This window comes from Symphalangus syndactylus, chromosome 2 (assembly GCF_028878055.3).
Source record: "Symphalangus syndactylus isolate Jambi chromosome 2, NHGRI_mSymSyn1-v2.1_pri, whole genome shotgun sequence".
Taxonomy (NCBI): domain Eukaryota; kingdom Metazoa; phylum Chordata; class Mammalia; order Primates; family Hylobatidae; genus Symphalangus; species Symphalangus syndactylus.
In genome coordinates, this window is record NC_072424.2 from 33,946,523 (window position 1) to 33,974,153 (window position 27,631).

General features: G+C 41.7%; 1 long non-coding RNA gene across 1 annotated transcript in view; it reads right to left on the reverse strand.

Moving 5' to 3' along the window:
* Positions 1 to 1,442: 1,442 nt before the first annotated feature.
* The window catches only part of LOC134732497 (uncharacterized), a 157,104-nt gene continuing 130,915 nt past the window's right edge, over positions 1,443 to 27,631 (reverse strand). The window contains exons 2-6 of the long non-coding RNA XR_010115736.1: positions 14,451 to 15,215; positions 5,347 to 5,543; positions 4,658 to 4,801; positions 2,108 to 2,216; positions 1,443 to 2,025 (exon numbers count right to left, since the gene is read on the reverse strand). This is a non-coding gene — a long non-coding RNA (uncharacterized lncRNA). The remainder of the gene's footprint in view (positions 2,026 to 2,107; positions 2,217 to 4,657; positions 4,802 to 5,346; positions 5,544 to 14,450; positions 15,216 to 27,631) is intronic.

Genomic DNA, 27,631 nt, shown 5'->3' on the forward strand with positions numbered 1-27,631 from the left:
TCGGGAGGGACGCGGTGCTGCTCTTCTCTTCAGGCTCTGGGCGGAGGTGCCACAGTATAAGAGATCTGGGCGGACCCGAGGCTCATACAGCCCGGAGGAGTGTAGTCTCCCAAGTCCTATGCGCACTGGGGAGGTGCACCATCCTGTCCCCGCAGCTTCCCGCGGCCTCTGAGCAGGAGCAGTCGGGTGCAAAAGAGGCAGACGCTCTGAGAGGGGCCTCCTTCTCTTTCTTCTGTCTGAAGAAGGCCCTACCCAGATGGAACCCGGGCAGAGTTGGATCCTTGGGATGGGCTTGAGGAGATGTAGTTTAAAAGCTTTTGTTTGAAAACAAACAAAAAAGGAAAGACTCCCGCAGCGGTGACATTTTCACATGCCTCCTGCACCAGTTCGTTTTCTTGGCCTTGCTCCCATCCATTATAGTCTTCTTCCACCTGCACCCTCTCCCTCCTTCACCCTTTGCCTGAAAATCCTTGCCCTCAGCCCTGAGCTGCCCCTGCCCCCACCCCCAGACCCCTGCCTCCAACCCCCTGCTTCCGAGTCCCCATTAGCCTTCTCTAGTGCCCAAACTTCTCCCAGTAGTTCTCACCTGTACCCACAGTATCCTCTTCCTCACTCCTAGACTTTTTGCAATTTGACATCTGCTTTTAGGCGACTCAGTCAAAGGCCTACCCCAACACGCCTGACAGCCTCACTCAACAACATCTTCTTCCTGCATGTGTAAACTTGTCCCATCTGAAAAGGTCTCCTTTGGTCTACATGTACCAGGATCTTCTGGGTCCTCCCTGGCCAGCCTCAGTCAAGCTTGTCTTCCTTTATCCACATCTTAAATTCTGAGTCCCAACCTCCATCATTTCCCCCAATTCTCCGTGCTTGGCTCTCATTCCGTTTTCCCTTTCTCCTTGTCTGAATGAGCCCAGTGATCAGGTGCATTTCTGTCCTACTACCACCTCCTGGTATTGACTCCTGGATCTACAACTTCACCACATCCCCTCTTGAGCTTCACACCTGACTTCCTCATTGCTTCATACGTGTGTGTGTTCACCTTGAAACCCATATGCAGCAAAACCTAAAACCATCACCCCCTCATCTTCTTAGTCACCTAGACTAGACACTTGACTTGCAAGCTTGACTCCCTCTTTTGGATCCCCACACCCATAAAAACTCTTGTCTAGTCCTATTTTAAAAAGTTTTTTGTTTTTGTTTTTGTTTTTTTTTTTTTACCACTCCTCTCCCGTTCATTCCTAGAGTCACTGCCTTAGATCTGACCCTCAACATCTCTTGCCTAAGGTTTTGCAATAGTTTCCTCTCTTCTCCTGGTCTTCGGTTCTTTCCTTCTCCTAGCCAGCCTCCACACTGGCACCTTCAAATAGAAATGTAAGCCACATAGGAAATTTTTAAATTTCTAGTAGCTTTATTGAAATAAAAAAGAACCAATGAAATTAACTTTAATTTTTATTGAACTGAAGATACCAAAAATAGTTTCAATTTGTAATCAACATAAAAATTATTGATGTATTTTTACATATTTTTGTACCAAGTCTTCAAAATCCAGTGTGTATTTTATACTTAACAGCACATTTCCGTTCAGACCACCCACATTTTTTCACTACCACATTTCATAACCACATATGACTAGTGGCTACTGTTTTAAACAACACAGCTCCACACTGTTGACAGAAATAGCCTCTTAAAACATAAGGAAGATTATATCATGAATTGCCCTCCTCAAAATTTTTCAACGACCTACCATTTTTATAAAATCCAAACTTCTTAGAATGGTATCCAAAGCTCCATGTACTTGCCCCACCTCCATGAACTTTCTTACTGTATCCCTTAAGCCTGGAATGTGTCCTCTGCCACAGTTTTCAACATGGAAGGGGCTTCATGGGAAGAACCTTTCTTCAGGGAAGAATCCTCTTCCATGGAGCTTGCCTCCACAGCCTCATAGTACTTGTTATTATATCATTATTATCACCATCATCATGTCGACATCATCAAATTCTTTGTCTTCCTATAAGATAGGAGCTGTCCCATATAAATTTGGAATTTAAAAGAGTGGACAAAGGTTAAAGGGGGCTTCCATTTCCCTTGCTGACATAATACCTACTTCAGCTGGGAAAGGCAGGTTGAGAGTGAGGATTAGCCCTCACACAGTCCCCATAGGGTCGGCAACAAATGCCCACTGGGAATGCATTTTCTCACCAGGGCTTCTGTCCCTGTTAAAAACAACTGGAGAAAGCAAACTGTATACTGTAAGTTATCCATGAGATTACACTAAATGTTACCCAAATAAGTCTTCTTTCAGGTTTTTTTTTTCTTTTTTTTTACCATCACAGTGAAATAACACTTTGGGAAACTGTGCTTCTTCTCCCTGACATCACAAATACACACAGACACATACAGACACACACACACACACACACACACACACACCCTTCCAGACCCTCAATAATCTAATAGATATTTTGCCATCAGCACTCACAGCAGGCACAGATAGAGAGGCATTCAAATGATTCCTATTTCCTTTTTTTTTTTTTTTTTTGAGATGGAGTCTAGCTCTGTCGCCCAGGCTGGAGTGCAGTGGTGCGATCTCGGCTGACTGCAACTTCCACCTCCCAGGTTCAATCGATTCTCCTGCCTCAGCCTCCTGAGTAGCTGGGATTACAGGTGCACGCCACCACGCCCAGCTAATTTTTGTATTTTTTTTTTTAGTAAAGGTGGGATTTCCCCATGTTGGCCAGGCTGGTCTCAAACTCCTGATCTCAGATGATCCGACCCCCCTCGGCCTCCCAAAGTGTTGGGATTACAGGCGTGAGCCACCACGCCCAGCCCTATTTCCATATTATATAAAATGTTCAGCACCTCTTACATGAGGACCTAAAAGCAAATTTCTCTTAAAACTTGGATTTCTCCTGTGAAACTGACATCCTTTCTTAAAGGCTCTTTTAACTGTCTCTGTCTTCTCACTTTGTCTTCCTCTTGTCTAAATAGTCACACTGAGTACTGAGTTAACTTGTTCTAATGGTCTTCAGTCAAGATTTTTATCCTCTGCTCCCTTTTTACTAAATGCTGTTTTTATTGTTTGATACTCTTTGATCTTACTATATCTGTGTATTTTTGATAAGCCACTTCACATTCTCTTTAGAACTAAATAGGAAATTAATTAATTGATTAACATCAAACAACAGTCTACATTGTAACTCTCTGAATTTCTAAGGAGGCAAATGATTATGAAACAAAACCTGAAATGCAGACAAAACCAGCCAGATGATCACTGCAATTAGGACTTCCTATCACCGCGTGTCCATGAAGTATCTGTTTTGCTCAATCCTATATCCTTAGCACCTGGCCCAATGCCTGGCACAGCGATGACCCTCAATAAATGTGCAATAAAAAACAAAACAGACGAATTTAAATAGTAATACCTCCGCTGCAGCTACTAACCACCTGTTCTTTTTAGCATGTCAACTTTCTAAAGAGGCAAAAGCTCTAGGACTTGATTGATACTGCTTTCCACAACACCGTATTGCATGGTATCAATGTTCCTGTTGTAAGCCACAGAAAACAATTCTCCAACACAAATTTGGAGAAAATTATCTTATGAAAAGCAGCCGGGCATGATGGCTCCTGCCTGTAATCCCAGCACTTTGGGAGGTCAAGGCAGGCAGATCACTTGAGGTCAGGAGTTCCAGACCAGCCTGGCCAACATGGCAAAACCCAGTCTCTACTAAAAATACAAAAAATTAGCCAGATGTTGTGTTGAGCACCTGTAATCCCAGCTACTCAGGAGGCTGCGGCAGGAGAATTGCTTGAACCCAGGAGGCAGAGGCTGCAATGAGCCAAGATCACACTACTGCACTACAGCCTGGGTGACAGAGTGAGACTCTGTGTCAAAAAAAAAGGAAAAGAAAAGGAAAAAAAGAAAATTATCTTATGAAAATGATATTGAGTAACTCCCAAAATTGCTGGGGGAGCTCGAATGCTAGGCTCAGGGGTTCTGCAGGCAGAATGACACCTGAAATCACACCACAGAATTGGTCCTATAAGGACCCTATTACCAGCATCACTAAGCCTAGATGCTACAGCTTTAACAAGCACTATAAGAGTTGAATGCTGAATGTTGCTGCCACCTCCATTGTCACCAGCTAGCCTTCTGCTTGCTTTTTTGTATCACTAGCATTGATTGGCCAAACCTAGATCACTAGCCCCTACCCTAGAGATGCAATGAGGAGGCAGATCTGCCTCCTGAGATGGGAAAGTCTCCCACACACACGGAAGGGAGTTCAGATGTTGGGCAGCCACAGGATGAAGCAAGATAAATGTCCATTGCACCCATCACCAAAAAAAAATATTTCTTTGAGAAAGAAAGGGACCCTGTTTGCCTTCATCTTGAACTTGTTGTAGTAAACTAAACTAAAACAAAATCCTGACGAGGTAACATTTCATACAACACCTATGTGGAATTGAATGCTTAACCAGGGAAACACTTCTCCCATGGAGAAGGGGAGAATAGGGGAGGGGTGACCATCTGCCCAGTGGTTGTAGGTATAGGAAGTAACATTAAGAATCCTGTCCACAAGGCACCAAATACTTTATGATGAAGGAAAAGTAGAAGAAAAAAGGCAGCAGAAAGAAGAAGAGAGCAGAAAATAGCTACCTGGAAAACTGGCATTTAATAAAGACATCCTTTAAGTCAGGCAATATGTCTTCTATGGCCATTGCTTCATTTAATCCAGACGAAGTCATTTCTTGGTTCAATCAGTAGATTAAGAAACAAATATATACAGTTGAATCAGTGATGCTAGGGGAGATAATGTAGAAGATAATGATGAATGATAATTTATGCAGTGCACTAACTCTTGACTAGAAATATGGTAAGGACCCACCAGCATTCTACTGGAGTGACTGAAAGTCCATACTTTAGAGGAAAATTACCTATGTTTCAATTCCAACCCTACCAACTACCAGTTGTGTGACCTTCGATAAATCACTCAATCTCTCTATACTTCAATTCCTCATCTGTAAATTGAGATGGTGATAATATAGGGGGTCACAATTAAGATTAAATGAATCAATGGCATAAAGCACTTGGAACAAGGTCTAGCGAAGATTAAGTGCTAGATAAATTTGGCTATAAATGTTCTTATTCTCCTGAACAGTCCTGTGGAGGCTACTACTTTGTCCCCATTTTACAGATGAGGAAACTTTTAGTGAGAGAGATTGGATTGCATAGCTTGTGAGTGACCAAACTAAAGGATCTGTCTGATCCAGACAAACAGCTCTCACACAGTGGTCTACACTGTCTTTCTGACCTACGTCCCACAGCATGCCCCAGGTAATATTTACATTTTGGTCTATTTTGGCTCTGAAGTCGGAGTTCTTCCTGCTGCATCCTCTGTCTTGCCACCCAGGAACATATCACCAGGACTAATACTGATGGCTGGTCCTCGCTGGGCACATGGCTTCCACAACATGCCTTACAATTTGGGAAGAGGTTGGCGATTTAGTTGGTGACATCCTTCTCTTTAGATGCCATTTACCTCCTAAAGAAAATAAAATTATGGTGGGTGAATTCCAGGCCTGTGTTCAAGTAGCAAGGTTGGGCTAAAGAAGTAAAGTCAGCAATGGAAACTTAACAAGCTCTGGGAAAGAACATACTCATTAAGCTGCCGAAAGTCATCAGCAACTTAGTGGACATTTTCCCTCTCATCACATCTCCAAAAGAAAAGGAAGGCATCAATCTAATGAGGTGGACGTAGTTGGAAAAGAAGTTTTGCAGGAAAATAGGTTTTCATTTTATTCTTCTCCCTAATGATTCACAATGCAAAGCTGCATTTCTTAGAGAAAAGTTTGTCTTTTACAGGATGGCTCTTAAATTATCATGGATTCCCAGGAAGTTCTAAGAAAGTTTGGCAGAGCTAATGGGAAGTTCTCGAGTCAAAGTCATTTACTATCCAAGGAGTCCCTTCTGAGTCAAAGTCACTATCGGAAAAGTCACCTGTCCTCCAGGAATGGGCCTTCCTGGTATCCCTGGTACACTCCATTGCTAGCTATGGAAAGCATGGCCTTGATACTAATGGTGATGGTCTTCAGAGGTTCACAGTGGGAGACATTGGTCAGTCAGGCAGAGAGAAATACATTATTCCATTTTCCCATTCTAAAAGAAAGTATTTTAACATCTTCCCCATAATGTGGTTTTTGAGAAGTAAATTAAAGAATATATGCAAAAGCTAAACCTAATGACAGATCCTCAATAAGTGCTTTTCAACTGAATGAAAGAGTAATGGAAAGAATGAACTTGTACAGAAGACAGAAAGAAGATTTGGGCAATTTAGTTAGAATATCCTTAATAAAAAGCCGGAGGTTATCTAGAATAGGTGAATATGAAGATAGGGAAGTCTAGTCCTTGCTTCACCGGTGTTACTGGAGAGGTTCTAACAAGTCTTATTGTTGCAACAGGGTTATAACTGGGCTTGAGGATTAAAGGAGGCAGTTTACAAGGAAACGCTAAGCAAACTTTAAAGAGCTACATAAAAGAAGGCATGGGTGTGTTGTTTTAGTTGCCATCAATATAGTTACACATTTCATCTCCTTCGATTTGGCATCTTCCTGACCCAAGCAAGCTACAGTTCTGATTTCTAGAAGCCAGTATATGCTGAAAGTGAGTCTGTTGCACACAATCTCCCTTTCCTGTTCACACTCTTTATTCTGTGCTTCCCCATCAAAGTTCATAGACAAGGAAGCATCTAATTCATACCTGAATGGTGATGCCTTAACGTACCCTTCCCCAGGAGTATACTATTTGCATTTAAAAAGGCATCACCAACTTGCTACACCAAGTTTAACAAAGAGATTAGACAACCATGGGCAACTCCAGGAAGCAATGACAGTGAGATCCAAGCAGAATTGACCTCTTCCCCCCAGGTGCCAATGGCAGGTTAAGGCCTGCATAACAGAGAAGAAAATATAACTGGAGGGGAAAGTGGTTAAAGCAAAAGGAAGAAGAGGGAGGGATGAGAGAAGGAGAAAGAGTAGAGGTGCCTAGGTGGTGGTTATAGTTGTGTTGGGGAGAAGAGAGAAAATGCAGACAGATGTGTTTTCAGGGAGTAGAAGTGAGACATGATCTCCAGGGAGACTGCAGAGCCTAGTGGTCAAACACAAAGATTCTGGATTCAGAAAGACTGGCATTCAAATCCTAGTTCTGCCTTACCAGCTATATCACCTGGTGTCTAACCCGTCTGAGCATCAGTTTCCCCACCTGTAAAATGAAGATATCGGTTGTCCCTCTCTCAAAGAGTTTTTTGAGGATCCAATGACAGAATGTTTGAATAGTGTCTGGTACATAATAAGGACTTAATAATTATTAGACCCCCTTTTACCGTCCATCCCTAACTCCACCACTCCCCCAAAAGAAGTATCTTCCTCTGCCCAATGATGCGGGATTTCCTTCATGAGAGAGCAAACCTTTTAATTTCCCCAGGTGAGATTAGACTTCAAGAGCAAATAACTTCATAGAAATCGCCTTGATGTCTGACTTCAATGCTATGGCTCTGAACAAGAGGTGAATATGTGTCCATCTCCCCCATTTAATCTTCCCAGAGTCCTGGAGAAGCCCAGCGCCCGGGCCAGTATCTCTATTCTACAGGCTGAGACTCTGATGCTCAGAGAGTTAAACCCACCGTCCAGGGTGAATGATGGGGCAGCGGCCGTTCCTAAGAGCAAGAAAGAGGACCCGGGGGGTAGAGAAACCAAGAGGAAGGAGGAGCTCCCCAAAGGAGCAGGAACAGCCAAGTAAAGATGGGGCTGCAGCTCAGAAGAAGCGTGGGACTGGGCAAAGGAACAGGAAAAAACCTTCAGGAATGGCCCGAGGCCACTTCAGCAGCTGCAGGATGGAGAGGGAGATGCACCGTGGACGCGTCTGTGACCACCCGCGCACGCAGGTTCCGCGACCCGGACCCGTTTGCCCGAAGGAGTCAGAATCCAGAGCACCACGGCGGACCTAAGAGAGATGGCATCCTTGGCAAGTTGTTCAAGCGTGGCAGAGAGAGCAAAGAGGAAACTAAATATAGCCTCAAAACAAACACGCGGTCTACGACAGAACACCCCCCAGTCAGGGCAGCAGAAGGGAGAGTGCGGCCAGGTCACAGGAATCACAGCCAGATCCCGGATGAGGGCTTTCCTGCTGGAAACCACACAGCGGCTTCTCGGCCCTGGGAGTCGGGCAGAATCCATCAGCAGTTCCAACTCCAAACTCCTCTTTCCACAGGTCCGGGCGCCCCTCTGGCATGGGACTTTTGCTCTTACTGCTCTTCTCCACCACCTTGCCTAATTCACTGTTATCTTCCTTTTGGTCCTCAGTCTATCTTCACCTCCTTCAGGGAGCCTCCCTTGGCCCCATTGAATGAGTCAGGACGCATCCCTCTCCCCTATTATTAAGGCGACTGCATGTCCCAGTTTAGGTTCATTTTCCCAGTGTAATTACTAATGGCATCGCCTTTCACTCTCGACAGTATCCCATTTTGAGCACTAAATCATGTGATTACCCCATCTATTATATGTCCTCCTGGTACTATACACCTCTTCTTAAAAGCATTCTTATAGTTGAATTTCTAAATATGTTTCCCTAGAGGTTTAATTAATGCCTCTCTCTTCCAGTCTATTATAAATTTCATCAGCAAAGAGGTCATACCTATTTTAATTAAACTTCTTATTTTGAAATAATTGTTGATTCACATGCAGTTATAAGAAATACAAAAAGGCCAGGCATGGTGGCTCACACCTGTAATCTCTGCCCTTTGGGAGTCCGAGACAGGAGGATCGCTTGAGCCCAGGAGTTGGAGATCAGCCTGGACAATCTAGCAAGTCCCCATCTCTACAAAAAATAAAATTAAAAAATTAGCCAGACGTGCTGATGCATGCCTGTAGGTCCTAGCTACTCGGAGACTAGGTGGGAGTATGGCTTGAGCTCAGGAGTTCAAGGTTGCAATGAGCTACGATGGTGCCACTGCACTCCAGCCTCAGCAACAGAGCAAGACCATGTCTCTTAAAGGGAAAGAAAGAAGAAAGAAAGAGAAAGAAAGAAGAAAGAAGAAAGAAAGAAAGAAAGAAAGAAAGAAAGAAAGAAAGAAAGAAAGAAAGAAAGAGAAAGAAAGAAAAGAAAGAAAGAAAGAAAGAAAGAAAGAAAGAAAGAAAGAAAGAAAGAAAGAAAGAGGAAGGAAGGAAGGAAGGAAGGAAGGAAGGAAGGAAGGAAGGAAGGAGGGAGAACGGAAAGGAAAGGAAAGGAAAGGAAAGGAAAGGAAAGGAAAGGAAAGGAAAGGAAAGGAAAGGAAAGGAAAGGAAAAGAAAAGAAAAAAGAAAAGAAACAAAGAGATCAGATGTACCATTTATCATTTCCTCCAGTGGTAACATCTTGCAGAAATACAGTGCAATATCACAACCAGAATATTGACAAAGCTACAGAGCCCTCCCATCATTTCAAGAATCCCTCATATGACCCTTTTATAGCCATGCCCACATCCCACCTGTCCCCATCTCCTTAATCTCTGGCAACCACTAATCTGTTCTCCATTTCTGTAATTTTGCCATTTCAAGAATGTTATATAAAGAGAATCAAACAGTTTATAACCTTTTGGGGTTGGCTTTTCTCACTCAGCATAATTCTCTGGAGATTCATCTAGGTTGCATGTATCATTAATCTGTTCTATGCTATTGCTGAGTTGGATTTTATGGTATGGATGTTTACCTGTTGAGGGACAACTGAGATGTTTCCAATTTTTAACTGTTATGAACAAAGTTGCCATTAACATTTACAGACAGGTGTTTCCATGAATATGTTTTTATTTCTCTAGCATAAATGTCCAAGACTGTAATTGCTAGGTGATATGGTAGTTCCCTGTTTAGTTTTTTTAACAAATGGCCAAACTATTTTTTTCAGAGTGGCTGTACCATTTTGTATTCCCATCAGCAAAGTATGAGTGGTCAAGTTTCTCTGAATCTTCTTCAGAATTTAGTGTTATTACTTTTCTTCAATTTTAGCCATTCTGGTAGATATGTAGTGAAATTTCATTGTGGCTTTAATTTGCATTGTCCTATTGGCTAATGAAGTTGAATGTCTTTTCATGTCTTATTTGCCATCCATATATCCTCTTAGAGTAAAATACCTCTTCATATATTTGACCCATGTTCTGATTGGGTTGTTTTTTCTGTTGAGTTTGAGAGTGCTTTATATATTCTAAATAATAGTCCTTGTTGGGTTTTTGGTTTGAAAATATTTTCTCCAGGTAGTAACTTGTTTCTTCTTCCTCTTAATGGGGTTTCTCACAGAGCAGAATTTTTTAATTGTGATGAAGTCCAATTTATAAATTTTACCTTTTATAGATCAATGTTTGGGTGTCATTAAGAACATTTTGCGACCTGGCACAGTGGCTCACACCTGTAATCCCAGAACTTTGGGAGGCTGAGGCCGGCAAATCACGAGGTCAGGAGATCAAGACCACCCTGGCTAACACAGTGAAACCCCATCTTTACTAAAAATAAAAAATAAAAAAATTAGCTGGGCATAGTGGCAGACGCCTGTAGTCCCAGCTACTAGGGAGGCTGAGGCGGGAGAATGGCATGAACCCAGGAGGCGGAGCTTGCACTGAGCCAAGATCATGCCACTACACTCCAGCCTGGGCAACAGAGCGAGACTCCGTCTCAAAAACAAAACAAAACAAAACAAAACAAACAAAACAAAAAAACCATTTTGCCTAGCTCTAAATCTCAACAATTTTCACCTATGATTTTTTTCTATAAGTTTTAGAGTTTACATTTTACATTTAAGCCCATGAACCATTTTGACTTAATTTTTATATTAGGTGTAAGTCAGTTCAAGGTTTATTTTCTTGGCCTATAGATTTCCAATTACTCCAGTACCATTTGTTGAACAAGCTATCTTTTCTCCGTTGAATTGCATTTGTACCTTCATCAATAATCAGTTGGACATATTTGTGATTTTGTGCGAGTTTATGCCTGAGTTCCCCTTTCTGTTGCCTTGATCTATAGTTCTGCCCCTCTACAAATACAACACAGATTTCATTATAGTAGCTACATATTAAATCTTGAAATTGAGTAGACTAGTTCCTTCCACTTTGTTTCTCTTTTCAAAATTGTTTTGGCTATCTTAATTCTTTTGAAATAAATATTTTGTCTTTTGATGTACATTTTAGAGTAAACTTGTCGATACCTATAAAGAAAATCTTGTGGTTTTGATAAGAGTTGTGTTGAACCTGTACATCAATTTGGAGAGAACTGACTTATTTACTATGATGAATCTACCATTCCATGAACAAAATATGTCTCTTAAATATTTATATCTCCGTTGTGTTTTTTATCAGTGTGGTGTGATTTTTAACATGCAAATACTATACATGTTTTGTTAGATTTACACCTAAGCATTTCATTTTTTGAGTGATTGTAAATGGTATTATAGTTTTAAATTTTTGTGCCCATGAGTTCATCACTAGCGTATAGAAATACAATTGAGTTTTAGATATTTATCTTTTATATCTTGTATCCTGTGCCCTTGCCGAACTCACTTATTCCAGGATTATTTTTGTATAACATTTTGGGATTTTCTATGTAACAGTCATGCCCTTTGCAAATAGGGACAGTTTTATCTCTTCCCTTTCAAACTGTATCCATATTATTTACCTTACTTTCTAAATTGCACTGGCAAAAAATTCCAAAATATGTTGAATAAAAGTAGTGAGTGGATATCTTTGCATTGTTCCTGATCTTAGGGGGAAAGCACTCAGTTTTTCACCATTAAGTATCATGTAAATTGTTGCTTTTTTGTAGGTACTCTTTACTAAGTAATAAAGGTCTCCTCTATTCCTATTTTTCTGATTTTTTTTACCATAAATTGGTGTTAAATTTTGTCAAATTATTTTTCTGTATCAATTGACATATCAGTTGATTGTTATTCTTTAACTTATTGATATGGATTGGCTTTCTAATATTACACCAGCCTTGAATTCCTGCAATAAACCCCACTTAGTCATGCTATATAAAATCCTTTTCATATATTGCTGAATTCTATTTGCTAATATTTTGTTAAAGATTTTTGTGTCTATATTCATGAATAATATTGGCCTGTGGTTTCCTTCCTGCCTGCCTGCCATCTTTCCTTGCTTTCCTTCTTTCTCTCTTTCTTTTCTTTTCTTTCCTATCTATCCAGTTTTACTATTATGATAATCCAAACATCATAAAATTAATTGGGCTATATTATATTCCCTCCTCTTATTCTGTCTGCAAGAGATTGTACAGAATTTTTGTTTGTTTGTTTTGAGACGGAGTCTCACTCTGTCTCCAGGCTGGAGTGCAGTGGCACAATTGTCTCCAGGCTGGAGTGCAGTGGCGCGATTGTCTCCAGGCTGGAGTGCAGTGGCGTGATCCCGGCTCACTGCAACCTCTGACTCCTGGGTTCAAGTGATTCTCCTGCCTCAGCCTCCCAAGTAGCTGGGATTACAGGCACGTGCCACCACGCTCAGCTAATTTTTGTATTTTTTTTTAGTAGAAACAGGGTTTCACCATGTTGGCCAGGATGGTCTCGATCTCCTGACCTTGTGATCTGCCCACCTCAGCCTCGCAAAAGAATTGGTCTTAATTCATTAAGTATTTTATAAAATTCTCCAGTGAAACCATTTGGGCCTGGAAATTTGTTTTGTTGGTTTTTTCAGTTATCAATTTAATTTTTTTTATAATTATACTACTATTCAAATTATCCATTTCATATTGGGTAAGTTGAAGTCACTGGTGTTTTTTTAAAAGAAAATTGGTCTGTCTTGTCTATGTTGTCAAATCTGTGGTGTAAAATGCCCTAATTATCCTTTTGATGTCTGCAGGATATGCAGTGATATCCTCCATTCCAAATACTGCTATCTTCTTTTTACTTTGTCAGTCATGCTAGAAGTTTGTCAACCTTATTTCTCATTTCAAAGAACCAGCTCTTCATTTCAATGATTTTCTCATTTGTTTTTCTGTTTTCAGTTTCATTGATTTCAGCTGTTTTCATTTTTTTCCTTCCTCCTGCTTGCTTTAGGTTTATTTTGCTATTCTTTTTCTAGATTCTGAAGGTAGGAGCTTAAATTATTGACTTGAGACCTTTCCTCTTTTGTAATATATGCATTTTGTGCTATAAATTGCCCTCTCAGCATTACTTTAGCTATATCCCACAAATTTTGATACGTTGTTTTCACTTTCATTCAGCTGAAACTTTTTTTTAATTTCCCATGAGCCTCACTCTTTGAACCATGAATTATTTTGGAGTATGTTTTTTTGCTGCCAAGTGTTTAGAGATTTTCCTATTGTCTTTCTGTTATTGATTTCTAGTGTGATTCCATTGCTATAGGAGAATACATTTTGTATGCTTTCAATTTTTTTAATGTGTTGAGGTTTTTTGTGTAGCTGAGGATATGGTCTATCTTGCATATGTTCTGTGAGCACTTGGAAACAAAATATATTCTACTATTGTTGGTTCGGATATTCTGTAAGTATTGACTAGATCCTGTTGGTTGATGGTGGTGTTGAGTTCTTCTATATTCTTGCTAATTTTCTGTCTAGTTGTTCTATTATTTGTCAAGAGAGGGGTTGATGTATCTAACTATACTTGTGGACTTTTAAAAATTTCTCCCTTTAATTGCATCAGTTTTTGCTTCACATGCTTTGCAGCTTTTCTGTTTGATGCATACACATTTAAAATTGCTATTCTTAATAGACTGACCCTTTTGTCATTATGTAATATCTCTATCTCTGGTAATTGTCTTTGTTCTGAAGTATACTTTATCTACCATTAATATAGTTACTCTTATTTTCCTTTGATTAATATTTGCATAATATATCCTTTATCATACATTTATAATTCTATTTGAAGTGAGTTTCCTTCAGATAGAATATAGTTCAGTTACGTTTGTTAAACAACCCTGCCGATCTCTTTTATTTTGTATATCTAGACCATTTATATTTAATGTAATTAATCATGTGTTAGAGCTTAATTCTGCCATTTTCTTTTTTGTTTTCTATTTATCCTCTTTGCTTTCCATTTTTCTGTTTGGTTTTTCATACCTCCCTGTGGCTTTCTTGAACATTTTTTAAATTTCATTTTTATTTTTCCATAGCATTTGAGTGTATCTCTTTGCATAGTTTTTTTTTTTTAGTGATTGCTCTAGGTATCGCATTAAATACATGTAATTTATCACAGCCTGCCAGTTTTTCATTTACCAGTTTGAGTAAAGTACAGAAACCTTATTTTCCTTTATGTTCTTTTACCCTCCCCCACCTATGATATAATTATCTTGAGTATTTCCTGTACATACGTTTAGAACCACATCAGAGAGTGTTACAATTTTTGTTTCAACCATCAAAGATAATATAGAAAACTAAAGAAGATAAGAAAATTTTATTTTATTTACCCATATTTTTGTTTACTGGTGTTCTTCCTTCTTTCTTGATGTTACAAAGTTTCTTCTTTTATCATTTCCTTTACTTTTATAGTATTTCCTGTAGCCATTTATTTAGAGTAAGTCTGCTAACAAATCCCATTTCTCTTCATCTGAAAATGCCTCCATGTCCTCTTCATTCTGTTTTTAATTGAATATTGACAAATTATAATTGTATATATTTATGAAGTACAAAGTGATGCTATGATGTTTGTATACAATACGGAATGATTGAGTTAAGCTAATTAATATATTCATCACCTCAAATACTTATTATTTATTCCTCCTAACTGAACCATTGTATGTTTTAACCAACATCTTCCCATATTCCCAAACCCCAGACTCTGGTAACTATCATTTTGCTCTCTATTCCTATTGTCTTAATTGTTTTAGATTCCACATATAAGTGAGAGTATGCAGTAGTTGTATTTCTTTGCCTGGCTTATCCCCTTCATTCTTGAAGGATACTTTTATTGATGACGGAATTCTAGCTTGGCATTTCTTTATATTCAGTACTTGAAATACATTGTGCTGGTTTCTTATGCGTAGACAATGAGAAATCAGTTGTCATTTGAATCATTTTCTTCCTATAGGTAATGCATCATTTCCTTCTTCCTGCTTTAAAGATATTTCTGGCCAGGTGCAGTGGCTCACGGCTATAATCCCAGCACTTTGGGAGGCCAAGTTGGGAAGGCTGCTTGCATCCAGGAGTTCAAGCCCAGCAGTGAGATCCTGTCTCTGCAAAAAAAAAAAAAAAAAAAAAAAAAGAAAGAAAAAAATCAGCTGGGTGTGGTTGTGTGTGCCTGTGGTCTTTGCTACTCAGGAGGCTGGGGCAGGAGGATGGCTTGAGCCCAAGAGTTTGAGATTACGGTGAGCTATGATCACATCACTGTAGTCCAATCTGGGCAACAGAGTGAGACTCTGTCTCTTCAAAACAAAAACAAACAAGAAAAAGGAGATCTTCTGTGTTAAGTTTTCAGAAGTTTGCTTGTAACATGCCTTGCTATAATTTTTGGAGAGATTATTCTATTTTGGAGATTTATAGATTTGGGGGGGAGATGATTTCTATTATTCACTCAACTTCTTGAATATGTAAGTATGTCTTTTTTAAACTAATTTTTCAAATTGAAGTATATTTGACAAAGACTGTATACATTTAAGGTGTATAATGTGATGATTTAACATATATGTGTGTATATATATAAATTCACCTTAAACTAATTAACATATTCTTCACTTCAGATAGTTACCCCTGTCTTTCTTTTTTGTAGGTATGTGGTTTGCCAAATTTGGGAAGGTTTCAGCCATTATTTTTCCAAGTACTTTTCCATTCCTGTCCTTTCTCTTCTCTTCTGGGACTCCTAGAACATTTATGCTAGATCATTTGTTACAATCCCACAAGCACCTGAGACTGTTCTCTTTATTGTTTTCAGTCTACTTTCTCTCTGTTGTTCAAATTGGGTAATTTCTACTTTTCAACCTGCAAGTTCAATTAATCTTTCCTCTGTCCCTCTGTTTTGCTGTTGAATATATCCTTTGAGATTTTTATTTTCAGTGATTATGTTTTTCATGTCTTAAACTTCCATTTGGCTCTTCTTTATATCTTCAATTTTCTTGCTTGAACTTTCTATATTTTCATTTGTTTCAAGCACATTTGTAATTACTCTTTGAAGTATTTTAACAATAATTGCTTAAAACTCTTCATTAGGTATTTCTAACATCTCTGTCTTCTCGGGGTTGGTGTCTATTAATTGTCTTTTTGCATTCAGTTAGGTATCTTCCTGGCTCTTGGCATGTCAAATGGGTTCTGGTTAAAACCTGGATATATTTAGTATGTAAGATGCTGGATCTTATTTGAGCCTTCTGTTTCAGCTGACTTCTGTTCAGCTCTGGCAGGGGAAGGGGAGGGTGTCACCTTGTTACCACCAGGTGGGGGTATATGTCCACATTGCCTCCTGGGCCTCCATTGGCACCTAGATAGGTGGGGCTGGACGGAGGTGAGAGTCCTCTGTCCCCACCAAACCTCCATTCATACCTTTCTGGCTGGGAGGGGTAGGAAGGTGCTCATTACTGCTTCCCAGTTGGCCTCCACTGACACAAATGGGTAGAAAGCGGGGGCTTGGGGGGGCACTGACACAAACGGGTAGAAAGTGGTGGGGGGCATTGGTTTCATTACCACTGGGCAGGTGTGAAAGTCCTGACTCTCCACCAGGCCTCCTCTGACACCACCCCAGCAGGGATGCACAGGGTGGCTTCATTATTGCTGGGTGGGAGTACAGGTGCTTTCTACTGACACTGCAGGCAGGGATGCCTCATCACCACCTGGAGCAGATGAAAGTCTCAGCTTTCTACCTGGTCCTCTCTGACATCATTTCTGCAGGGGAGTGCAGCACCTCCTTACAGCCTCAAGAGGGTGGAGGTCTAGCCTCCCACGTAGCCATTGCAAGTATGGGGGTTGGGGGTAGCCACAGTTTTTTCTGTGGTGTTTGGCTAGAGTAGAGCCATTAGTGTCTGAAAGTCCCCTGTCTTGTTAGGCTGCCTCTTTCCTGGTCCTTTGGCTACAGACAGCAGGAATTGTATTGTCTGCACCCACTGGCATTTCTTGGTCACTTGTTTCTTCATCTCTAAGAAAACCCAGGGAACTCACCACTGTGTCATTTCCTTGGGTCTTAAGGTCCCTAGAAAATCTTCCTTCTTTCCATTTTTCAGAGTCCTTTTATGTTTGTTTTATAGACAATGTCCAGGGGTTTTATTGTACATAGCAGAAGGAGTAAAGTACATCTATTCCATCTTCCCAGAACTGATCATATCTATTTTTACCATTATATCTTCAACAGCAAACCAAGTTTCTGGTGCAGAGTAGAAGACCCTGTGTAAATAGTTGTTAGATTCATTAGAATCGATGAACACAACTAAATCCAAATTCTCCCAGGATTTAAGTAAGCCTCTTCCACATGTAAGCTCTTTGGTGGATCCAGGCTCTCCCCTAGTCTATAAAGGGGCTCCTTTAAGAATTAAGTGACCTTCATTTTCTGTAGCAGGTGCATCCCTGAAGATTTGTGTATCTGTCAAGTTGAGGTAATCATAGAACCAACATTATAGGTTGTGGTAAGGATTAAATAAGGAATCCACATAAGCACTTAGAAATACCTCTGTCAAGTTGTAAGCTCTCAATAAATACCATTATTGTACAAAAAGCTGAATTTTTGTCAGTTGGATTCCATTTCTTACTGACTTGCCTTATCATTCTAGAGGCGATGTCACTTCATTTCTGACTCATTTTCAACGTAGCATGGTCCCCAATGTTTAGTTTCTCAGCCTTCCTCACGGCCTTTGTGACAAGCCATCAGTAATCGACAAATGGACTGGCAGTTGGTGCAGCTAAGGGTCTTTAGAATTCATTGAATTCTGCTGTTCCTTGTTTTGTTCAGCACTTACATCACCCCCTAATTGTTCCATTTTATAAACTCACATATTTGTTTCTTGAATTCTGCATGTTTGGAATTGAGCATAATTAGCTCTTACATCTACATGCTACATTTTATACAAGCTTTCCATTGGATCATTGTAGGTGGCACAGGTATAATAATATCCCTTTTCTCTGTTGATAATTATCATCATAATAATAACAAAAGTGTCTGTTTGTGGAGCATTTATTATATATCGGCCCTTTTTTCAAAGCTTTACCAGCATTTTCTCAATTAATCCTTATGGAAGAGCTGACATACAGGCCCTCTCACTATTCCCATTTTTCTAATGAGAAAATTAAGGTTTAGAGAATTCCATAACTTGATTAAGGTTATAAGGCTACACTGTGTTGGAACCAGCATTCCAACCAAGGCCTGTTGGAGGCCCAGACCAGGGCTTTTGCCTGGGGAGTGGGGCCACCTTCTTCAGCAACAACCACTACCACACAAATCAATAAGATTTCCCCAGAGACACCCTCTTTCTAGAGGTAAAGCAGTTTAAATCCTGAGGAAATCTGGCTCATGGAAATAAAAAATTCAAAAAGGCTAACAGGAGGAGGTCTGAGTTCTGCTTAATTGACCTGGTGTAATTATTTCCATTGAATTGCTCTACATCTGGGGATAGATATTTACTAAGCAGACTGGCCCAGTAGTTCCCTTCAGCACCTGCTTTAGTCTGGAGGAAGTTAATTGCATGGAAAGTTTTCATCTAAATCACTGAGTTTCTTATCCCCAACAATGCCAGGAAAACACACACACACACACACACACACACACACACATACACACACACAAAATGTCTTATGCCAATAAGAGCTTTGCCAGAAGGACTTTCCCTTAGCTCATGGCTGCTCCTGAATGAAAAGACTCAACCCATTTGGGTCTCAGTACCACAGTTATTCCAAATAGCCAGAACAGGCCTCTCTGCACTATAGAAAGCACAGTGCAACAAGCAGTGTGATCTCTGGACCACCCAGACCAAAGAAAGATGCCCCATCTCCACCACCAAAAGAAACAAACTAGGAATAAGAGTCAGGGAAAATATGCTTGGCCAAAGTTGCCTTTTCCTGTTTGTGAACACAAGGAGAAGATAAATTATAGCTTCTGTTAGTAACGTAATTACTTTAATTAAAATTTAGGGGGTTGGAAATGTTAGTTCTGAATGTCAGATTTCCAGTGATGTGTGTGAAGCCTGGGAGAATAGAAATACAGCCCTGTAAATAACTAGCATATTATAACTGGAGCAGTGTGTGCTCTTGTATTCACTTAGAGTTAGAACAGCAATTAAATGATAACCAGGATTCCATTCTCTGCTCTCCCTTGTCTCTGCCCTCATTTCACACCCAGGTAACAATTGTATGCACAAGACTATGTGGTGGCTTTCCCCATTCCCCATAAAGCAATAGTCATCCTCCAAAGCTCTTCTCAAATAATTCTTTGAATCCTTTCCTGAAGACTCTGTCCCACAGAAATCCTCCCATCCTAATCAGCCACTGTACAGTACTTGTTTTCTGTACCAAGTGTTTTCTCTCTTAATTGGACTGATTTCAGCTTTGTGCTCCAGCCTGTCATATACAACCTTCTAATTGTGTTGTGTCTCCCTAACAAGATTATAAGCTCTCAGGAGGCACTGAACATGTCATATGAAAGCACAGGCATTTAGAGCTGGAGGGATCTCAGAGACTATACTGCAGGTGAGAAAACAGGTTACACAGCTAGTCAGGGGGCTAAGCTGGCACTAGTGCTCAAGAATTCTAACTCTTAGTTCATTGTGGGTTCCAACCCTGCCCCAGGTCTGTGGAATTGTTGTTGTTGTTGTTCATTTTGTTTTTTTTATTTTTATAGAGATAGGGTGTTGTTTTGTTGCCCAGTCTGGAGGTGCAATCCTGGCTCACTGCAGCCTCAAATTCCTGGGCTCGAGCAATCCTCTTGCCATAGCCTCTCAAGTAGTTAGGACTACAGATGCAGGCCACCATGCCTGGCTTTTTATTTTTATTTTTATTTTTTGGTAGAGACAGGGTCTCACTATGTTTCCCAGGCTAGTTTTGAACTCCTAGCCTGGAGTGATCCTCCTGCACTGGTCTCCCAAAACACTAGGATTACAGATGTGAGCTTCTGCGTCTGGTCTGGGAGACCTTTAAATGAGTTCTATCAAGTATCATTTTAGTCAGGCATGAGTGAGAGAGTGTTAGGAGGAGTAAGTTGTGGGGGACTTATCCTCAGACCACTGCCCTCCTTTAAGTAGCTTGGGTCCAATCTCCATTCCAGGGAGCCAGTACCATTAACAGGGTGGGAGGCAAGTGTATCCATAGAAGGAACCATAGAAGGAAGGTTAGACTGAAAATTGAGGAGAGACTCCTCAACTGAGGCTGACAGGTGACTGGCCAGCTGCTGTTATCAGAAGCGAGTCTACTCTCTGAAGCACAATGAGAATGGCCAGGCTGGCTCAACTTCCCTGTAGCCCCCTGATCTGGCACAGGACCTGGCCTGTACTGAATAAGTTTCTCCAGCACCTCCCTCCTCTCATTTCCCATCCTTGGTGTCTTAGCTCAGGCTCCTCAGAAGCAGGCTCTAAGTGGCTTATCAAAGATGGTGCAACCAGAGAAACCCATAAGGGAGGCAAGGAATCAGGGAAGGAGGGGGAGGAAGCCAATCAAAGGTGCAGTTTCATGAAAAGTCCCACGGAGGTGAACTTCACCCAGTTCCACAGGAATGCTCTGGAGGGTGTCACCCACAGAGTTGTCCCAACCAGAGGACAGGCAGCTGAACCCTCACACTCCCACACCCTCATGCACTGGCTAAGGACCAGCCAGGGAGGCCTAAGTGCCCAGGCTCCTTATCTTCTTGTGCGGTTGGGCAGAGTGGACTCAAACATAGGCAAAAAGGAGCCACAGGTGCTGCCTCTTAGAAGCTCATGAACACTGAAGAGGTGGGGGCATACAATGGTGACAAGGGATCCAGGGACACCTGGGCAAAGCATCAACAGACTGTCCGAGTGTCAGTCTCACTAGGACACTTTTATGGAGCAAAAAAGCAGTTTAGACATTTAATAAACAAGTAGCTTTGTCCTTTGCTTTCTGGTTTTGTAAATTGGTGGCTCGTGTCTCATTATCTGGACCAGAGGAGGCGGGAAGCAGGCAGGTTTTCCATGAGGGAAAGACCCTCAGGGCACAAGGAAAGGAATATGATGGTTTAAGGAGGAAGGCATGCTGGTTAATACCTTGAAATATTCTCCCACCACACTTACTATGTATGGTAATGTGGGAGTCACTAGGAAGACTGGCTGACAGGCTTCCAGTAACTTCCCAGGGTGGCATTTACCTTGGTGTGTCAGGAGGCAGTGGAGTGTACTGTTTAAGAATCTACATTGATTTTGAAACCCAATCTTAACAACTAGAGGACTGCAAGTCCCTGGACAAATGACTTAACCTCCCTGAGCCTCAGTTTCACTGTCTGTAAAAATGGGGAATGAGAAGAATTATCTCATTGATTTGTTGTGAGGAATTAATAAGGTGTGTGTGTGTGTGTGTGAGAGAGAGAGAGAGAGAGAGAGAGAGAGAGACAGAGATTTAGTAAAGGCATTGCATATAAGCAGTGCTTGCAGCAGGTTGTATTTCCAAACTCCAAAACATTATCTCCCATCCCATATGTTCTTTAAAACCTTGGCATTTTCTTGCCAAGAGGTGAAGTCTATTTCCCTTCCCTTTGAATCTGAGGATAAACCAGAAGAGTTGATAGATCTTACAACTGGTTCACTTGGAATCTTGCTTTTGGAGTCTTAGGGCCACCATATTTGGAGGAAGCCCTAACCAGCTCACATGGAGGGAACATATGGAGGCCTCAAGTCTACAATGGAGAGAGAGATGCCAGTAGCCCTCAGTTGCTCCAGTCATTGTCTGACTGCAACCCAAGCCAGAAGCGCTCAGCCAAAGCCTTTCTAAAGCTCCCGATCCACAGAAACAGTGGGAAATAATAAAATGATTGTTTCTGATTTAGGCCACTAAGTGGTAATTTGCGATCCAGCAACAGATAACCAAAGCAATGCTTTATGAATGCTAGTTATTGCCATTATTATTATTCACCACAGTAATAGGATATCATTCACAGCCTCACAGGTTGTGAAATATGATTTTGTTTTATTCCACTAAGAATGAATAAGGATCTGGCCAGGCGCGGTGGCTCACGCTTGTAATCCCAGCACTTTGGGAGGCCGAGGCGGGTGGATCACGAGGTCAGGAGATCGAGACCATGGTGAAACCTCGTCTCTACTAAAAATACAAAAAATTAGCCGGGCGTGGTGGCGGGTGCCTGTAGTCCTAGCTACTCGGAGAGGCTGAGGCAGGAGAATGGCGTGAACCCAGGAGGCGGAGCTTGCAGTGAGCCGAGATCGCGCCACTGCACTCCAACCTGGGTGACAGAGTGAGACTCCATCTCAAAAAAAAAAAAAAAAAAAAAAGAATGAATAAGGATCTCAGGGATGGAGTCTCACTAATCAAGGTCACAGGGGACTGATGTACAGGCCAGAATGCCAATTTATTACCATACTAGAACTGCAAGGGGTTTAAACATCCCATCCTGAGACCAGATCATTTCCTTCATGTAAGAAATTTACTTCCAAAACTAAAGTATAATCAGGTTGTCTAGCAAGCATGAAATGAGAATGAGGAAAGTTACTTATCCTACTAAAGTGATTTGATGGTATCAGGTCAAGGAATGTCTCTGGAAGGAATCTACCTGCTGGCAGGACCTAACAGCCCAGACCTCCGGCCAGGACATCTTTAAATGGCCCTTTGACGGACTCTAACAGCATTGGCTCTTCTGATTTTCTTTTTTCCAGCTTCAATACAGACCAATTCCTTTTCTGATTAGTAGAGAATTTCTTTAGTCCAGTACATATTGACAATGTCCTATGAAAAAAATAAAAGTTTCATAGTGTTCTATGAAAAATAAAAGAATGTAATAAATTCAAGAAATATTAGATTCAACAAAGTGAAAAGGGCTCATTATTACAGCACTTCTCAGAGCCTTGAATATGCTAACTCATCATGCAAACCACCAAAGGGAAGATATGATAGGATAATGAACTCTTCCATACAAACACACTCCCTCACATCTAGATTACAGGGTGATGAATGCTGCATTAAAAACAGCTTCAATCAAGTTGCACTCTGAACCAAAAATTATTCTACTTAAGTGGTCTTTGTATATGACTTTTCTGTCCTATTGAGTTGATTTGATAATTTAACACTGAGAAGATTCACCTCATTTTCCTCTTGTCCAAATTCTCTTGAAGGGGATGGCTCTGTGGCCCTTGAGAAGTATTGGTTCTAGCTGGGGAAGTGGAGCATGCACATAGTAATTCGGGGAAGGTGCTGGGACAGAGATCCAAAGTACTGCAATACCTACTGGAAATGCCAGCGATGGCTTTAGAGACAAGCAGCATTCAAGGTGGGCTTTGATGTCAAAATTGGAGTTTGGCAGGAGTTCAACAAGCAGAATGGAAAAAAAAAGGAACTCGGGCTGGAGGAGCAGGGTAAACAGAGACCTGGAAAGAAGCAGGGAACAGAATATTTGGGAAATTGGGCAGAGCACATGGTGATGGAGAGATGAAGCTGGCAATGCAGGAAGAGTCTAGAATGCCAGAATGTCCTGTCAAAGAGGCCAGGCTCCAGGGGAAGGCATGGGGACCCGGAGATAGACTGTAAATGAGTGAAGCATGATTAGGCCCAGGATCTGGGAAAATAACTCTGAAGGTAGTGCATGGGCTGGGCTACCCAGATAAAATAAAGGCAGCCTTAGGAGTTACTGCAGCATTCCCCAGGAAGGTCAGCAGAAATTTGGAAATATATGGTGGCTCCATCACTTGCTTTGTACTTTCCCATGCAATAAGAGACAGGCTATTAGAGCATGTGCTCTTAACAAACAAAACAACCACAACAACAACAAAAAGCAGCTCTGAACTGAAGGCTTTTTGAAAAATCATCATCAGATCATTTCAGACATGCAGCTTCACACAATGACAAAACAAAGAGAAACTGTTCCTTGGTGACAGCACATAAGCAAACACATGCAGCCACCCCTGCAGATAGGAGGATGGGATTAATCCCAGCTCTCGCTGTAGGTAGGCATGAGGAGTGATGGTTAATTTCATATGTGAACTTGACTGGACCACAGGGAGCCCAAGATATGTGGTGAAGCATTATTCTGGGTGTGTCTGCGAGAGTGTTCCTGGATGAGATTAACATTTAAATCAGTAGACTGAGTAAAGCACTTTCCTCCCCAAAGTAGGTGGGCCTCATTCAATTTATTGAAGGCCTGAATATAACAAAAGGCTTAGTAAGAAAGAATTCGCTCTCTATGCCTGATGGTCTTTGAGATAGGACATGGGTCTTCTGCTTTTGGCTGTAGACTCTAGCTCCAACTCAGACTCAGACAGTAGTTATTCATTGGCTCTCCCAGGTCTCCAGCATCTCTCTAGACAGAAAGATTGGATGGATGAATAGATAGATAGACAGACAGACAGACAGACAGACATAGATACCTAGATAGATTGACTGATTCTGTTGGTTCTGTTTCCCAGAAGAACTGTGACTAATACCTGAAGGCACAGCCAAACATCTTTACAGCTTTACATAACTCTGTCTATATATTAATATTATGTCTCTTAATACTTTTCTCTGAACTCTCTCCTACATTGCTGGAGGGATATTCAGTTCTATAGTCCTATAAGCCTGCCTTCTAATGGTGTTCAAAAGCACTAGGGTGCTTGCACACCCTAAATTTTTAGAGAGAAATCCCTGTGTCTTCTGTCTTCATTTATTACAGCTGAGTGATCCTGGTCTAAGCTAGTCTGGTCCTTTGAGGGAGACGATCCAGGCTTGAGCCCAGAGATCTTCTATCACAACAACCAAGAGCACAGTATCTGGTCTCCCAGTCATCCACAAGTCACCTCACAGAAGTCCCAAAGTGGGGAGTTGGACTCTTCCCCTCACAGGGCCCACAAAAATCAGTGGCTTGGAGAATGTGAACTATTTTCTCCCTAGCTGCGTCTAGCCTGAGTCAGGAACTTAAATACCTAAGAGGCCCAGCAGGTGGTGCCAATGAGCGGCACCTGCCCACTGGACAACATGATTAAATGGCAACTGACTCTCAAGTGTGGGTCAGGAAGACAAGAGGGAGTGGTAAAGACTGTGGCTAACCAGAAAGGCATGCTTTTTTTTTTTTTTTTTTTTTTGAGTCTTGCTCTGTTGTCCAGGCTGAGTGCATGGCGCAATCTCAGCTCACTGCAACCTCTGCCTCCTGGGTTCAAGTGGTTCTCCTGCCTCAGCCTCCCAAGTAGCTGGGACTACAGGTGCACACCACCATGCCCGGCTAATTTTTGTATTTTTAGTAGAGATGGGGTTTCACCATATTGGTCAGGCTGGTCTTGAATTCCTGACCTCGTGATCTGCCGGTCTCAGCCTCCCAAAGTGTTGGAATTACAGGCGTGAGCCACCATGCCTGGCCAAATGCATGCTTTCTAAAGGGGACAACACCATTGCTGGCACTGGAATGTGGAACCAGTATTGACTGAGCATTCAATTTTCTGGTAAAACCCTGAAATCTGGGTTTATTTGTAGAATGTCTTCATTTTTAAATGTTAGCAACATTTAGACTTAAACTCTATACTGATTAATACTGTTCAGACCAAACCAGACACATCTCTTTTCTGCTTTCAGCCCTGGGCTGCTTGTGTGAGGCACCTCTAACATTCCCCTTTCAGAGAGCCTGAGCTTTCCAATACAAGAGTCTGCTTTATTTTGGCAACACAAAAGTTCCTGAGGCAAAGGAACTCAAAGAGTTGGCTATGTGTTCTTGAAAGAGGTTTTTGGATGCTCTGTGGTAAGATATAACTACAACATGAAGCACAAATTGAACTCTCAGTAAAGAATCCCAACACAAGTGATTTCACAGAGCAGCCTTGGATCTGGTAGAATGTCTGTGGGTCGCCAAAATGTCTGAAGAATTCCTGGAGAAGGAGGATTATGAGCAGAGCTGACACGCAATTAAAACATACCAGTTTGGTGATGCCAGCTGTTGAAATGTTGAATTACAGGATTCTTTCACTGTTCAGACTCTTGCTATCCCGCACTCAAAAATCAAAAAGATAATTCTGTTCCCCCTCATTACCTGAACCCACTATATAACTCACACTATTCACACTCAGGAACCAAGTCAAGACTTGCACTTCTGTTTTGGAAGATAAAATGCCCCTTCCCTGAGCACCCCAAGTAGACCTCCATCACCACAGCTGGCTTGGCCTTTCCTTCAGGACCCCCCAGACCCTTCCATGCTCTAAGAAACAAAACAGTCACTCCTGGACCACTGGTAGTGTTGCAGGAATTTTCCTTAGTTCAGCTAAAGACTGAGTTCTTTGTCCCACAGCCATGAAAATTCAGGCTCAGACAATTTGAATGGTGAGTAAGACAGGGTTTTACTGGGTGAAAATGAAGAAAGGGGGAAACAGGGACTCTCACTAGGCCAGAGACTCTGCTAGAGCACTTCCCACCAGCCTTTTGAATCCCAGGTTCCACATAGGAAGAGGAGGGGCTATGCTCCTTCCCACCGCAAACAGCACAAACTTCGTGAAGCTCCACCCCAGTGCTCAGGCTGGCTGGAGTTTCTCTGGGGACCCCCTCCCACCTGGCTGTCTCATTACTCACCCTAAAGAAGTACATCTAACTGCTGTTAGATTAAGGATAAGGATGAAGTCCAATCTTAACTGCTTCCTGCTGATAGGGGGCTCTGTTTTGGGGAAACGGCAGTCAGAGCTTCCCTAGAGGCCTATCTAAGGGTTCCCAGCAGAAGGGGCCATCGTCAGAGGCTCCGGTTGCATGACTGTTCAGAGTTTGATGGCCTGAAGGCAAGGACAGACAAACCAGGTTATTAGAACACATGTATCAAAATGAAACAAGGAGCAGGGTAAAGACAGCTCAAAAATTCTGAGGCCTTTTACCAGTTTGCACAGGGAGTGGGCAGCCAAAAGCCCGACTGTCAAAAAAAACTTTACCCTTTTGCTGGAATGCTGGGCTTCTGGATTCCCTTCCTCTGAGCCAAATCCTAAGCCACTCAGTTTAAGGTTTGGAAAATTAACTCTTTCCAATTTGGAGGATGCATCTGAGGGGAGTGTCCCATAGTATAGAGACACAATTACCTATCTGTGAAGAGAGGACAGAGGAAGAGAGAGGGAAAAAAGGGTGTTTTTTCAAAGGAGCCCCAGGGGTTCAGGATGCATTCTAAAGGGGTACAGACTGAAGATGAATGGCTACCTATCTAGAAAGAGGGGAGCAGGCGTACCTGGTTTCCTTCTCTTCCTAGCAGATACCCAGGGTACATGAGGGAGAGAGGAAAGAGCGTCCTCTTTCACTCTTCCATCCTTGCATCCCTGAGTCCCGGTGACCATGGCTGGTCCCATCATGAGTGCTAAAGTGGCTTGCACTCACGAAGCAGGGAGGGCCTTGAGAATAGGAATTATTGGCTCTCACCTGTGCCTCTATCCCGCCTACTGTCAGTAGCCTTGGAGTTCCCTAGACCTCATTTATGCCATGGATATTAACATGGCCTTTAGCCATGAAGCAGGAAGCTTGGGCTTGGCTTAATCAGCAGCAATCAGCCACACTCACCTGCACTATGCCTTTTAACCTCTGT